Below are 16,224 nucleotides of genomic sequence, written 5' to 3'. Positions count from 1 at the left end.
ATTTTGTAGCAAGGAAACGTGCCTTTGGGCATAAGCGGTGGGACTGAGAGAGCTAACTAGAATCAATGGGGGAAGAGGTTACCAACAGGATTGCAGTAGGTAAGCCAAGGATTGGTATGGCATCACCTGACAGTGGCAATGCTTCCTCCTGCAGGCATGGAGGGCCCAGGAGCTTATCTGAAATGCTTATACACCAACGCACACAGTATGAGAAACAAGCAAGATGAACTGGAAGTGTTGATCAGTTCCCAGAGCTACGATATCATCAGTATTAGTGTGACTTGATGGAATCGGTACCACAACTGGAATGCTGGGATGGAGGGCTACAGGTTGATCAGGGGGGATAGGTAGGGCAGGAGAGATGGAGGTGACACTCTGTATGTAAGGGAGAGGTTTGATGCTACAGCCCGTACAGTTAGTGATGATGTCATTGAGAGCCTCTGGGTGAGGATTATAGTGCTGGAAAACAAAGGAGATGTTGTAGTGAGTGTCTACTACTGATTGCCCAGCCAGGATATAGGCACTGATGAGTTGCTTTATAGGTAATTAGGAGAAATTTCTGGATCAGTAGCCCTTGTCCTTATGGGAGATTTCAACTTCCCAGACTTTAACTAGGAACACCATACTGCTGTAAAGATCAGGTCTTGGAAATTCTTTAAGTTTGTAGGAGATAACTTCTTGTTACAAGTACCAAGTGAAGCAACTAGAAAAGTTACCCTCCTAGACTTGCTATTTGTGACTAGAGAAGGACTTATGGGGGATGTGATGTTAGGGGGCTGTCTTGGACAAAGTGATCATGAAATGGTTGAGTTTTGTCATGGTTTGGGCCAGGTTGGCCAATGACAAGATGACAGGTGCTCTCCCCCACCTCTTGCTCCAAGGAAAAAGGAGAGATAGAGTTATGAGTTTTGAAAAAAGCTAATGAAAAACTGATAAAAAAATTAAAAATAATATAACTAAATAGATACAACATAAATAAATATATACAAAACCAGACCCAGTTCCTAGGAAGATGTCACTGGCAGGCACTGGGGAAGTTCCAGACTGGACTCAGTGACAAATGGGAACTGGGACACACTGACCGGGATCAAAACGCTGGCGGGGTCCTCCTCTGGCATCAGTCATGGGGGGGAGAGAGAGCCATCGAAGAAGCAGTCCATTGGAGAAGGGCCCACCAGGGAAGAGCTGAAGACAAAGAGGCAACCTGACCCCTTTGCTCCCTCAGCTTTCAGTCTGAGCATGGCGGATGGGACGGAACACCCGATTGGTCAGTTTGGGTCACCTGACCTGTCCCCACCTCCCCACAGGTGCGACCCCTCCGCGGGGTAAACTCCCGTGTCAGCTGACCCTGGTTGCCACGGCAACAGGTGTGAGACGGGGCCTCTCCCCGAGCAGGAGTTTGGCCCTGCTGCTCCCCGAAGCAGGAAAAGTTTAAAATTTTCAGTGTAATGAGAAAAGAGGCTATCAGAGTTCCTACCCTGGGCTTCAGGAGAGCAATCTTTAAGCTATTCAGGAGCTATTTAGCAGAGTACCCTGGGAATCTGCGTTTGAGGGCTTAGGAGTCCGTGAGTGCCAGTCAGTTTTTAAGAACCACCTTTTAGAAGCTCAGCAACAGGCAATTTCATTGTGTTGCAAGTAAAGCAAGAGGGGGAGGAGACCAGCTTGGCTGAACAGGGAACTCCTTGTGGAGCTCAAGTGGAAAAAGAAATTGTATGATCTCTGAAAGCAAGGTCAGGCTTCACAGGAAGATTACAGAGCTGTGGTTTGTTTATGCAGGGAGAAGGCACAAAAGGCAAAAGCTCAATTAGAGTTGAAACTCGCCAGTGTTGTGTCAGGTAACAAGGGCTTGTTTAAGTACGTTAACAGCAAGAGGAGGTCTAAAGAAAACATTGGGCTGACACTTGATGAACATGGTCATCTGACTAATAAGGATGAAGAAGAAGGGAAGGCATTCAATGCTTTTTTGCCTCAGCCTTAATAATACTGCTAGACCGTGGGCTGCCCAGTCCCCTGAGTTGGAGGACCATGAGTGTGGAAATAGTGACGTTCCATTTATGCATACTGGAATTGTAAGAGACCAGCTGTATCAGCTCAATGTTCACATGTCCATGGGGCCTGACAGGATTCACCCTAGAGGACTGAAAGAAGCTAGCAGATGTTACGGCAGGACCACTGTTGATCATCTACCAAAGGCCTTGGAGCCTGGGGAGGTACCAGCTCACTGGAAGCTAGCCAACGTTATTCCAATTTACAAGAAGGACGCGAGGGAAGACTCAGGAAGCTACAGACCTGTTAGTCTAACCTCAGTTCCTGGAAAAATTATGGAGAAGATTATACTGGGTGCTTTTGAAAGGCATTTAAAGAACAATACAATCCAGTCAACAGGTGTTTGCAAAGGGAAAGTCCTGTCTGACTTATTTGATATCCTTCTATGATAAGGGCACCTGCCTAGTGGATGAAGGGAAGGAAGTGGATATAAGTGGATATAGCATTTCCCTCCGCATTAGCCAGATGAAGGGAGTTTGGAGCCAATGGCTCTAGGAAGCTGTTGCAAAGAATAAATTTCTGAATCCACATCCCAAGTTTGCTCCTGTTTCCATTATTCATAACTTCATGAGACAAGATCTCATAACTTAACAATGTGTAAATAACAGATGAACTGTAGGATTTGCTCCTGGGTGACTTTTATGAATACATAGACCCGGTCTGACATCACATGAGTCACAGCTTATCCTATGGATCACGACAAGCGTCCACGTATCTAGCAAGAGCTTGTGACTTCTAGGCATAGTTGTTTACCTGAGGCACGACTCACCATTTATTCTCTTTGCCACCCTCCAGGCAGTGAGCGGGGATAATATCACGCAGCTCAGGTAACCAGCAGCCAGGATGCAAACGGCTGGCTGAGCACTCACACTCATAAAATGACTTGTCCAAACCATTTAGCAAATAAATTAATTCAGCAAACAAACAAGGCAGGTTCACTCCTGCAGGACGAACACGTCAGCCCTGGAAGGGACCACATTTGCTGGTAACATTATTTCTGAAGCCCACCATTCCAAAGCCTACAGAAAGCCTGACAATCTGCTAAACGTTCAAGGTTGGCTGAACATTTTGTTCCTATGGTTATCTCAACGTCTCATGTGCTTTCAAAGTTTTGGATATACTTCGGGAAAAGCTGAAAGCTGGGGACTGTTGTGTCTCAGTTCAGTTGCTTTTTGCAAGTGTTTCTTGTGCAGACACCATTAAGAGCAGGTACTGAGGCTGCACAGAGGTTCTACATTAGCAGCTTCCGTTTCAGAGTACAAACCCCAACCTTACACTGTTTGGGTGGTCCATGCATACTTATTTCCTTGCAGGAAACAAAACCCAAAACAACCACCACTCCAAAGCAAGGACATGGAGCATCAGGCAGCTGGCAACCCTGAATTACCAGGGTTTCTTTGTGCACAAAAGGATTTGCAAGAACCACATAAATTTTGATTTCAGAAATACTGTGATCAAGATGCCAATTTGTGACCTATGCTTCTTTTCATTTTGCAGATAATTCCAGCTACTATTCTGCACAGCAACTGTGCAGCAGCAATCTTGTCCTCCTTTTCCATTCTGAAATCCCTTGCAGCCTCTGCCTTTGGTTCCTGGTGCTCTGTAGCTAGGAGTGCTTTTGCATGCACACAGTTTAGGCTAGGGACGGTCTCCAGCACTAACGCGAATCTTCCTGTTTTCAGCATGTCTTCTTGACTATGCCTAGTTGTTGTTAGGAAATGAATGATCAGATGACAAGACCTTTGATCAAGGTGAGCAAATTGCTTTGCTGCTGTGAGCTAGTAGCTACTTTGGCTCCATACTTCTACATTTCCAGGGCTTGGGAAATAACCAGTTTTGCATTCAAAATGTGAATCAGAGAGATGAGGAAACACATATCCTGTTGCAATATACTGACTGCAATATACTGATTTACTCTCATCAACAACAGCCTGGGTTTCTGTCACCACAGACTCCTCAAAACACTGGTGTGAAGAGGCTTGTGAACATCTACAGGTCAGAGCAGAAAGACAGTGGGTGCACTTCAGTGGGAAAGGGCACATACCATCTTCAGTGGCTTTGAAAAATTCTGTGGCCCTACACATGGTATGAGGATTTGCAAGGAATTTGGGGACTGACGTGCTCCTGAAAATCTTGTCAGTTCCACTGAAGGATTGGTTACATAATTCAGATAAATGCCAAGCTCCCTTCTCTGCATTTTCGGGATTAAATGCGTCTGTTCAGTCACAACAATTTCTCCTATATTTTTCCTGCAAGCCGATTGTTTCAAGTAAAGAAATTGCTTGCTATCAAAGCAAAAAATCTCATCTTACTGATGAAAGTATTATTTCAGTTTTCCATTTGCCAAATGTTTTCCTTTTTTTATGGCTTTAGAATTTCCCATGTTTGGAAAAAAATATAAATAAATAAATCCTATGGGCTTAGAAGGAACAGTAGTGATTTCCTAATTGCACTTGACCATCCTAGGGTAAGATGAAAGCTTTCATCAACAAAAAAAACCCCTCTTCTTGCAAGGTATGCTGGAAATACTGTGGTTTAGATTAAGTATCTGGGACAGTAAATGAATAACTGGTACAGCTTTCTTGCAGTCACTGTGCAGTTACAGAAAGGATTACAGCTTCTTTTGCAAAACCAGAGTGCAAAGATATCTGTAAATGGCACATTCGGGACTGTTTTCAGCATGAACACTAACATTTCTGGTTTGCAGGGTCTCCCCAGAGTGCAACAGGGAAGCAAGGGCCCATCCCAGGTGGTTTTTCAACGTCCACTCCGCAATGTGTCCCCACAGCCATCATGACAGGGATGCACATGTCATCGTCCTGACTTGGAAGCCCCTGCACATCAAGGAGCCAGTGATCCTTGTCACAGCTGGCCCCAGTGGCCAGTGTGGCCTCTAGGATGTGCTGCGCATGGCCCTCGGCCACAGGACAACCTTAGCCAGCTCATGGTGACAGAGGAGCTTGCTGCAAGCTCCCACAGGGTACCAACAGCTGTGCACCCGTGTGGCCTTGCCCTTACCTAAAAGTGCAACAAGAAGTTCTCGTGGCAAACATCCTTTCTGTTTAATGGTAGAAATGATGCATGGAGTTGTTTTCTTGTAAGAAAATCATATAATAGCTCAAATGACCGAACTAGTGGAACCTCTCCATGGATGGGGCTGCGTGGCACACTGTGCCCTCATCAGAGCCGCTTAGTGCCGCACGCATAGGGGTTCCTCTGAATCCTCTCCTTTACAGTGCTAGCTCTAATAAATAGCATTTAAATTATACTTCGCAGCATGTGAATGCCTTTCTTACTGGGATCATAACGAAGCAGCACCTCCTGGTGCATAACAGTGTGTCAGTCCACACAGCTTCAGCCCATTTCTTATGGGCACATCAGGCTGTGCGGTCCTGGCTAACTGCAGACGCAGCCCTGAGACCTCGCTGGCAAGTCGCCTCTCCTCCTAGAGAGGTCTTTTACCTCCATGCCTTGCAAAGCAAACTCCAAATTAATAGATAATGTATTTTCAAAAAAGTATGACTAATGTTTGGGGGAATTTAAAAAAAAATAATCTTGGAAACCATGACAAAGTTGCCCTGGCAACATTGTTTTCCATTCCTTTTTTGCTCGCTGTTTTCTTGTGTGCCTATTTCTCTAGCTTACGTTTCTGACAGTACACAACACAGGCAACAAACGCATCTCTTGAAAGGGAAGAAAATAATTAGCATTCGGACAACTAAAGGTCTTTCTTCCCTCTCACACCATCGGGGTGGAATAGTCCCATCTATGATTAATACCGGTGAATTACAAAAGCTAGTTTAGACATTTTCAAGACTGAAAAAACTTAACTATTCACAAAAAATGTTTTGAATAGCTCCTATAGGACGGATGACCCAGATTACGTGGGAGGGGCAAACACTGCTCTTAGCCTTTTTTTCCACTGAATATGAGCCCAAAAGGAGCTATTACCTCCATGTAAATGCCAATTTTCATTAAGCATACAGAAAGTAATGTAGCAGCTAGGAGGTAACTGGGATATAATTTAAGTTGACAGCTTTGAGATCTCTTCCCTTTGGTCAGATCTCATTGAATTTGGCAAATGGATTCAAGGGCTGTGAGCTTGCAAGTAGACAGGTGAACAGGAAAAAAAAAAGACATTATGTCCTCTTGCACCCCCCACCAGAAACTATGCTAATAACATAAAATAGTGTTTAGAAAGGCCAACAACCCCTTCCCCAGATTTTTTGAACTTTCTGCATGTGTCATGGAAAAATGTTATTATCATATATAAAAGCAAACGGAGTGCACTGACTTCCAGCTAATTCAAGATGAATATTTATGACCACAGCACTATATCGTTACGCTTACACAGGTCTATTTAGTTAAAAGTTCCATTTTGTCTTCTTCTAAACAGCTGTCTCAACTGTAGTTTTAGAATCCATTCGCCCTGCAAGGGGAGGTGCGGAGGAGCTGCAAGAGGACAGATCTCAGCATCACAAACGCTGAGCCTCTTCCACGACTTTAGCCAAACCACCTGGGCTTCACAATATGGAGACAAGCTATTTGCACAAAGCTTATAGCTTCTTGGATGCTCTGTGCTAATATGTGACCTGGCAGCTGGAGTGTCTGGCAGATTCATATCTTTCCAAGTCAGGAGATGGATTGCCTTTAACAACTTCAACGCTTTATCCTTCTCCTCTTGATGTAGCCCACATCTAGGAGTTCAAAACCATTTATTCTTCTCTGTAATTACCTACCAAGAGGCAACTGACAGTGTGTTGACATCATTTTGCCAGAATTAAATCCTTTAGATTTTCTGAGAAAGCATTTAAAACCTTAGTTATTGCTTAGAGATTAGCCAGACTGCCAAATATCCCAGGGTTTCATATATATAAAACTCTATTTTATACAAAGTTTAAGGTGTTGAGTTTCTTTGCCTTGAAATTTTCAAATACCTTCATGTGACCTTGCCTCAGGGAAATAAAAAGAAATAGAAAATTAATTCAAAACAGCCTCAGTCAGCGCAGATATGTTCATTTCCCTGCTTCCTCTAGCATTGCCAGATCTGGCAAAGTTCTCCATAAGAGCAAATAGAGTCATCACAGGATCTCATTTGTATTGTACGGCTTCCAGACTTACTGTAGTAGCTATCAAGAGCAGATCATCTGACTGTTTCTGTTCAGAGATGGAAAGCTTATTCTTTTCTTGGGATGGACTTAACTGTTACAGCAGCAAGTTGCAACCCTGAGGTGGGGATGGACTTGTGGAGGTCTCCAGCCCAACTCCCACTTGATACTAGCAATAGCCTCTTGCATTACTTGGGTCCCACCGACTGCTTAATGGGAAATCCCCCTTAGAGATAAGCACAGCCTATACCCTCAGGTGGAACTCTTACAGCAATAAGGCCAACAGAAGAGCAATTTGCCTTCAAGAGAGGCAGGATTTTGCATATCACATGGCATGTCTGTGACAGGACAAACTAAGAAGACTGTGACAGGACCTTGGTCAGACCAATAGAAAGAAAGAGATGGAGGGGCAATGTCCGGAGGGATGCAGGTCTAGGTGGACAAGAGCAGATCCAGAACACGATGAATAGGAGGAAAAAATTGTGAAATGTCACCCATTAAGAAAAAAGTGATGCTGGACAGGAAAACTACGTGGAGCCTGATGCCTGGTTTCAGATCAGTATTGCCATGCCTCACCTTCTGATAACCCCTGAGGGACACTAGCTTTGACATCCTCTAACAGCAGACTTGCAACAACATATCACCCCCATTTTCCAGGCAATGCAGAAGATGATCGTCCTGGGTTGATCAATAGCCCTCCCAGCACTCATTTCTCCTACTGTGGATGTTCCTTTCCCAAGTGTCGTTGGACTGGTGAGCTGCAAGGAGACTTGTGAACACACTTGAGTTCTCTACCTCACCACCCCCGCTCCTCAGATTAATTGGCACTTTCGGAGCTGTTTGCCATGAGAGTTTTGTTGTCCCTGCTTCACTGTTAGCACTGCCTTCCTTACACCTTCAAATTACATCTCAAAAATCTTCCACATGTCCTGAGCGATAGTGATGTTTTTGCTTTCAATTAACATTCCTCATGAAACCAACATGAAAGTTGGCAGGGAGTTTACAGAGTGTCTTTTGTCTCCTTGAATGAGTCCATGTGTATTATTTGCAAAATATCTGTGGATATTTTGGTGGACTGTGAACTTCTGGTTGGCTTTGCAAAACTCAAATAGATGTGAATGACTAAGAAGATATCCAGCCTGCTGAGGAACCCTGTGGGTCACAAATGAAACAGGCATAGTGGGACGTCAGAAGTGCCTAGCTGGGCACAGTCAAGTATTCAGTGATTTGCACTGAAAAATTGGGTTTTCCGTTAAATGGTGTTTTGCAAAAAAGGTCTGGTTTCCAGTTAAACATATCAAGTCTTCATCCAAAGCCAAAATCTCATATCTGAAAGCTAAATGGAGAGAAAAATATTGGTAATAAAACATTGAGACTTGGTTTGGACATTAAACCATGACCTTCTGAATCCCAAGAGGAAGGCAGTTTGAAATGCTTATGCCACCCAGGGTATAACAAATTGTGGTGTTTTATACCTCCTCAGTAGGTTTTTCTGCTTGAGCAGGGCAGCCAGTTCTAGTTGTACCCACTCAATAACCTGATGTGAGAAAGCAGTATCCTATGTGGTGAGGCTTTTCATGCATTCAAAGGCATCCACGTGATTTACCATGCACTTCTTTCCACCTTCTTTCTCTGAAGCACATTTGTGATGTCTCTGAAGCTGCAGACACCTTTTCTTGTCCCATGTAACACAATCATCATAGCATTGCCAACTCATCCTTTCCTCACCAGCAAATCAACTTTATCACCTGCCTTGTGAAGATCCCTTCCCTTTGCACTTTTACCTCAGGATCTTTGGTGATTGCAATGTCAACAGTCTCAGAGGAGTTTAGAAAGATGCTGTCTGACATCCAAACATCTGCAGGACTGCCAAACCTGGGTGCTCATAAGCAGAACCAGAATCTGAGGAGAACTGAGCATCCATCACACTGTCATGGATGTTTCCAGAATCAACAGAGCTGTTGGAGACTTTCCCATAGATGTTTCTGATCCTATTCACCTTCAGGACTCATTCATCCTACTCCTTTAGGAATCAAATCACAACAGTGCCCAAAAGAACTGAAAAATCCCTGCATATGAAGCATCCTTTTTACAGTTCTCCACTGTTCCTAGGAGCAAACTACTAAGCAGAGGCTGTGGAAATGGGTTGGGCTGCTCACTCGAGGAACCAAAAGCCATAGTCATCTGAAGGCTGCCCTTTACAAATTGGAAGTTGTCATTGTGTGTCTCAGTCAGCTCAGATCTGCTTCCCCTGAAGTGTGAACACACATTCCAATTAATTTCCCAGCTTGTGCAGTGATGAAAACCCTGAATCAAGGCAAATGACTCTTAGCGATTTGTATTGGATGTCTTTGCAACTTGATGGACCATAGAAGAACTGGAGTGACGGCAGAATATATATAGAACAAAAAATTAGATTTTACGTGATGGGATTTATTATTCAATTTAGGTTGAAAATTATTTATTAGTCATGCAGTCATTTAGTCACTTGCCCTCAGGAGCTGGGATAACTTAGAGCCTCTTAAAAGTCACGTTTACCTTTAGCTTAATTCCACATGCGCTAGTATCAGTGTTGCTCACTCTGCTGTAAGAATATTTTTTCATTGTCCTTAACAGACAAGTCCTGATTCTCCTGCTACAGGAGAGAGCAGTCCCAGCGTATGCAAGTAGCATGTTGACCCAAGAGACCTGGTTACTGGCTCATCGAGCAGACCATTACTGCAAAGAAGAAGGTGTTTCCTTGCGTCTGCTGCCTCGACAGCAGCACGGATTAGTCACAGCCCCTACCACCCGTTAGAACAGCAAAAAACCCTAGGACATTAAGGCAAAAGTTCCCATTGGATAGCACAGCTGCTGTAGATTAACCTCCAGGACCATGTTTTCAACCTTTCTAGCAAAGCAGTTCAAATTTTGTACTTTCAAATACTTGCAGCTCTTTCTGTGAGGATAGGGTAAAAAGAGGGGAAAGGCCTGAATCAATCAAAAAAATGTTTTATTTTCCAATGTTTGGAACATATCCAGCTTTAATGAAAATCCAGGATCAATCAGTAACCTTTATGTCTGTTTTAAACTAATTAATGAAATCACTGACATTTTTCATTCACTGTCTTCTGACTTCAGATTTCACCAAGGACCAACATCCAGTCTAGATCACTGGACCCTAAAACTGCCTGTGCAGGGTGTTTGGTTACACAATTTGAGACTTTGAGCTAAACCTTATTGTCAGTTTTGGGGCTGACCTTTATGAGTAAGAGTCTGAAATTCAACAGCTGCGGAAGAAGAACGAAAACTTCTGGAGGAGGCAGTACTCGCCACCCTATCCATAGTGGTGGCCAAGCAGCACACAGTTTGGAAAAGCATTGCAAGCTGCACTTTACCAGTCAGTGAAGAGGCAGAGGAGACATGGAATAGCTACATGAAGGGCAGTTAGAGCAACAATGAGCCACGCTCTTGGAACACGATTCAACAGGGAGAAGCAATGGAAAGCTGCCGCCTGGCAGGTTCAGGCTGAGCATTCAGAGAACTGTCTTCCCCAGGATCTGGGTCACCAAAGAGGTTGGATGGGGAGAATCTCCACCACTGGAGGTTTTGTTGCCAAGTTGTGACAAAGCTGCAGCCACCCTGATCTAGTGTTGGTGATAGGAGGTTAGATTACAGATCTCCAGCAGATCTGTATTAGGTTAGATTCCAGTTCTCCATCTTCCCACCAGCACTGCTGGGAGGCTATAAAACATGGCAAAAATGCCTTTCCTTAGCACCCCACACACCAGCAATTTCAGCACATGCTGGGTCACAGGATCACTAGGTATACACCGCATCGTGAACAACATGAGGCAATCAAGAGATGGCAAACTCAAGATAAACTGACTTATTCAAAATAACACTATAGAAAAAATCAGTTCAAAGAATAGAGAGGGCTGTTGGGAATTGGGAAAAAGCTTCCAAAATGATTTTAAACAATGAGATTTTGTGCTTCTTAAAGGCTTTTCTAAAAGAAGTCAATGCTTTGTTTAATTGGAAATAGGAAACCTACAAAGTTCACCCTTAAATATTTTTAAAAGCTTTGTAAATGGATTATCTGAGCACAGCAGGCATCATACTTTTGGTAAGTGCAGGATGATATAAGCCTCAGGGAACTTTTGAAGATAGTTCATTCAATAATTCATTCACTTCCCTCTAATACTGTGTCGAAGAAAAGTTAAACACTGGCTCTGCTTTAATAAGTGAATGAACACTCCAAATGTAGTTTCCTCATAGGATTAATTCAATTTGCTATCTTCCTCAAAGTAACTCTTCACAAGGCAATACCAGGAAAAAGGCTCAGGAGCAAAGCACTACGCATGCACCACTAGATAACTTATCACCAAGCTAGCACTAGTCCGTACTGAAATACAGATACTGAGTTTGAAATGCAGATATTACAGGTGGTGACACATTTTCATGGTTTGGCACAGCTTCTAAAGCTCTTCTAGACCTGATAATTTGGTACAGGCAGCTTCCTACATAGGAGAAAGCCTTTCAAAAAACTTTCATCAAGATTTTATTTCGGGAACTACTTGAGTGTTTCTAGGCAAAATTCAAGAGAATGATGTCGGCTGCAGGAATATAGGAATTTGAGAACAGGACACTCCATGGTGTTAAGTTTGCAAGCCCCAGTAGAACCCCTTGAAGAACACAGCAGACGAAGGGCAGGCAGGAAAGCATCCCAGGTCCCTGCTCTGGGAACCAATTTTGATTTAGATTTGACAACTCCATTATCAGGTGTAACTCTGCTGACATACAGCTGAATAATGTTTGCTCTTAAGGTTGGAATATTCTCTCCTTTCAAGATCTGCAGATCATTTGGAAGCATGAGTGCTGCCATTTTCATTCCAGCCATGGATTCTGCACAGTCCTTCATGGCCAGAGGTCCATATTCGCTTTCACTGAACAAGCGGGATTACGTGCATCATATTGAGGTTTATGTTTTCCCCAGCCTTGAACTGAGATGAACCCAGCTATCTGAGACATCTCCTGGCCTTCTGCTTCACTCCTTCCACTATCCAAGACAACCAAAGGCCATGAAAGAGTTTTTAGAAAAAAAAAAGTTAAGCTAGCTTGAGAAGTTATTCAGGAAAAACTGCAGAATCATTGAGTAACTCAACTTCAAGGGTCCCTAGTCCAACTCTCTGCTCAAAGCAGGGCAACTTCAAACCACATAAGGTTGATCATGCCCTTGTCCAGTGAAGTTTTGAAAATATACAGTGATTACTGTTTTCCTCTCTTCCTGCTTTTCCCTCTTGTTTTGTTTGAATGCAGCGATTTCTCAGGCGATTCCTCACTAATACAGTGCAAGTAAGCAGAACAGGCAGTTAAAGGGTTCTTGTAATTCACAGACATCTTACTGACCCGGTAAAAAGTGCTGATTCATTTGTAATTAGTCACATAGTGCTCTCATTTCTCAATTTCTAAGACTGTTTAAATCAAAATGGATGTTAAGAAAAAAGTGTCCAATCCAGTTTTCAGTAAAGTAATGGCAGTATTCCAATATAATTCAATATATGTCAGGTGAGTTTCCAACAACAGAAAGCCACCATGGGTTAAAGAAATTCCTTAGTAATTGTTTCAATGCCACAGGTTTTTTGCAGTGCACTAAGGAAAGCTCCAGGAAATCTCAACGTCAGGCTACAGCACATCACTCTGGTGGAAAGACACCGTTTTCCTATTTGTAGTGTCTCTCCTTTCTAATACCTGAACTCAGAGAGGGGATCCAAGAACAATAGATTCCAGCACAGTTTGCTTTGCTGAGTTTGGCATATCATTAATGAAAAGCACCACCATTAAAATAAATCAAATGATTAGAACTGTACCAACAAAAGCGAGAAATCTGCTCATTAAGGCCACATTCTCCCGACTCAGTCTCCAGTGCCAAATCCCAAATACGCTGTCTTACTGTGACTTTCCCTTTTCATCCCACAGGGAAGAGAGAGAGCTTTCTGGTCTGAATCAAAAGAAAGTGTAGCTTCAGCATGAGTGGATACAATTTGGCCTCTTCTTTAGCATTAGTCCCTGTGCAGGAACCTCAGCCGTGCTCAGACATCCAGTGATCAGCTGTAATCACAGAAAAGGAAACCGTGGACACACCGAATGGTGAATCAGCAGTTGGGAAAGATGCTCCTAGAAACCTGGATGCATCAGGAAAGACAGCCTGTGTGAAGCAGTCCCCACCCTTGCTAGCTAGAGGTACATCTCCAGAAGACAATGGGTACTAATGTGCTCTTTCTTCCAGGAGGATAAAGATCCTTCTGCCAACAGAAAACTAGAAAATGATGCTGTCTTTTTTTGCGATTTTTAAAAATTTATTTTCCCCTGGCAGTTATAGTGAGTACAGTCAGAGCAATGGACAAATCTACAGTGCTTGGCGCCTTCAAAACTACCCAGTGTGTCTTGCTGAACCAGACAGACCTGTTGCGAGCCCAGTATCTGGTAACAGGGTAAATTTGGGTGGCCCGCGTTGCATCACTTTTTCCTGATGTACACACAGGTTTCTTGAGACTTTAAAATAAAAGAAGTACTCTTATCTCCTGAGTATGCCTCTATCTTCTCTGTCGCTGATTCATGGTAGTTCAAATCCCAGAACACTGCAGCTCCAAAAATATCCAGATGCACTGAGGAGATGGAAAGCATATGAAATCTTCTTTCCATGATTTGGATAAAGGTATAACAATACGTACTAGCAAGAGAAATATAGTAAGGTTACTAAAGGGCATAGATCTGTGAAATACCGCAGCTAGCTCACTAAAGATGTATGCTTGTTCAGAGACAGCAGCATGACAAAGCATCAGGTTAAATATAGTATTTGAGAGAGAAAAATCTTACAGTGACAAGAGTAAGAAATCCATGCCAGCACAATACAGTTGTTAAACCATACACGTGCATTGGCAGGGACAGGACACAGCATCTTCTGCCTCGCGCTGAGCCTTTCACCAGGCGGTGGAAGGAAAACCTCTCTCGCTGAAGGAAGAGCATGGTTTCTGTCTTCCAAGTGGCAAACCAAGCACTGACGTCCCTCCAGCAGAGGGGAGTGCAGCCTGTGCAGCAGGAGCTGTCAGGAGCTCCAGAAGAAGGAAGAGCTCCACATTTTCACCAAGCCTGGAAGGGTGATTTCATCTTGCGCAAATATCAGTAAAAAGCACCACATTCCTTCTCCTGAACTCAGCACTGGAGGAAAAGCAGCCTGAGATTAGCAGTATTTCAGAGGTAGGGAGGTTTGGAAAGAAGCTGGGGATAAATGAGAAAATTGCTACAGACCAGTTCCCTGCTCACAAAGATTTACAAAGAACTGGTCACATATTTCTCTCCTGCAATGGCTGTTTATAGCGCCAAGTGAATACTTGGAAAATGTGTTTGCAAACTCGTTTGCTGGGTCAGACCCACAGTTCAGCCTAACTGCCCATTTTGCTTTTCTGTAAAGTATCTGCCCTCTGCTCTTTTGCTCACACAAAATTTTAGTGAGAAGTTTTTATCTATGTCCCTGTAATGGATTCACATTTTTCTTCTTGATACTGCCAAGCGTGTTCCAGAGCATTTTCACTTCCTCTAAAAAGATACTAGAGAGAAGAACATACTTTCACTTCCAGCCTTTTGGTGTAAGCAGGTAAGCACATCTGTCACAGTACAGCCTTCTGAGAGAGTAATAATCCACGTCAGTGTGGTTGAGGTCACTGCTAAAAGTTTTGCAGAACAAAAGCCAGACAAAAATGAGAGAGCCAGGCACAAAGACACACACTTGCACGATTTTTCTTGCAATTCTCATTTCAAAAATTGATTTTCAAAATGCGTTTGCTATCATATTGAGCTGTTTTGTCTCGTTATTGCTCTTTCAAGATCACATTTGTCCGTATCAATCACCATAATTGCTGTACGGTGAAGAAACTCTATTAAAATTACGTCTGCAAAGATTTCACAATTCAGTTCTAGAAAGAGCCTAGGCCATTAACAAAGTGTAAGAGTCGTCTAAAATCCAAATGTGTCTGGGTGTAATTGCCTTTGCCCTTGGGTACATTTCATCCGTTAACTCCAAAGGGGAACTGAGGAATCCTTTCCTCCGTGCCAGTGAGACCGGCCTCTTCTTTAAAGTCTCTTTTCTACCGTACCACACAGCATCATGCTTCGGTCCTGCCTTGTCCATTTCCTGACCTGGGCTCAGCTCTCTGCTTCACAAGGCTCTATATAGGTAGAAAATCGGTTTGTTCCCAAGGGAATGCAATGTCAGCAGATTTAGACACCAGCTGTGGTAACTTTAGTTTCATTTTGCTGGGGAGGACTGGCATCTGATCCAGCGCATAAACATGTTTGCCAGACTGGTTCACTGATGAGGGTAAGAGGAATTGACAGCTCTCATAAGAAATATATATCAGAAAAGCAAGGATGTTATTAATATGGAAAAGGTAGTAAAAGTAATAACCCGTATGGAACAGCTACCAGAGAGAAATCAGAGCCCATCAACAGAAAAGCAGAAACAGCACAATTTGTTCCTCTGTCTCCAGGCACAGAACTTGATAATAAATTATTGTACCACAAAGATAAGAGATATTCAGATATTCTAGAAGTGTTTAACCTTTCTTGTACCTAAAGAATATTTTAAGTTAAATTTCTAACACAGTTTATGGAAAGAGGTGCTATGACACTTGGCGTCTCTCCCAGTTTGAAGTACAACTGAAAAAGTCCCCAGAAATGAGTCTGCAAGTTTGTCCATCACTAAGTTGCCACCTCTTGCATTTTTAGGTGGGTTTTGAGGTTTTTTTTAAATAAAACATTTCTCTTATCCGCAGGATTTTTGTCTTATTCAGACCAGACAGATGAAGGTCTCTCATCTAGTTTAAAATTCAACATTCTGCATCATCCACAATTTTAGATGCTACTTATCACACAGCACAAAGCCTACTTTGCAGGCACGTTTGTTCATTTCCCCCAGCTCTAGAGCTTGTTGTTACAGTCCTTCACCACACAAGTGCACCTGTTTTCACCACAGCACTACTAACCAAGGTGATATTATTCCCATTTTATCAAATGGAAGCTATTATAAGGA

Source organism: Rissa tridactyla, chromosome 3 (assembly GCF_028500815.1).
Source record: "Rissa tridactyla isolate bRisTri1 chromosome 3, bRisTri1.patW.cur.20221130, whole genome shotgun sequence".
Taxonomy (NCBI): domain Eukaryota; kingdom Metazoa; phylum Chordata; class Aves; order Charadriiformes; family Laridae; genus Rissa; species Rissa tridactyla.
This window is presented reverse-complemented; position numbering follows the sequence as displayed.